The sequence below is a fragment of the Aspergillus foveolatus genome (assembly GCF_047715535.1).
Source record: "Aspergillus foveolatus strain CBS 279.81 unplaced genomic scaffold BDW70scaffold_103, whole genome shotgun sequence".
NCBI classification, from domain to species: Eukaryota; Fungi; Ascomycota; class Eurotiomycetes; order Eurotiales; family Aspergillaceae; genus Aspergillus; species Aspergillus foveolatus.
This window is the reverse complement of record NW_027396167.1, coordinates 1-754: the sequence shown is the minus strand read 5'-3', so window position 1 is coordinate 754 and position 754 is coordinate 1.

The following is a 754-nucleotide window of genomic DNA, read 5'->3' as shown; positions in this document are numbered from 1 at the left end:
AAGACCGGCAAAGAGCTGCAGACGCTCACGGGCCATTCAGATACAGTTAACTCAGTGGCCTTCTCTTCTGATGGATCAACCCTGGCCTCGGGCTCAAATCCATCTTTACAAAGGCACTATAACGGAAGTCAAAATATTCTTGGCCCCCAAGTAACTTTATCTGATCATTGGATTTCCATAGCAGGTGAAAAACTGATTTGCCTCCCACCTGAGTATCATCGATTTAGGAGCTCAGCTGTTAAGGGTGCCACCATTGCTCTTGGGTATACAGACGGCCGAGTTCTTGTTATAGGATTTCATGCACCGTAGGCTGAATGTCTGTATTCAATACATTTACATTCTCTCCTTTACTAATCTCTTTTCAAAACGAGGGTCTGGGATAGCAGAAGCTAATATATGGTCAGCTTCTCTTCTCAAGAATCTTCAATCAGTTTCTACGTGCTTCTGTTGTGACAATGTTTTTTTCAACCCTCTGTAATATTATATGGATGTATAGTACAAGACAGTAATACCGAGGAGGATTTATTGTTCCGCATGAGACCAAGTATAAAATAGTGTAGTTCTAGATTAGGGCTAGAGAAATAAACAAAGAAGGTACTACAGTGACACCAGTTTCCGGAAACCATGTATGGCAGGACCATGTCATGCAACATGGTGGGCCATGTCATAATCTAAGAGGCTATGACAGAATTTGATTATATCCCTCGCCATTTCAGCTGTGATGCCTGACATTCTTATGATGCGCCTAATTGCA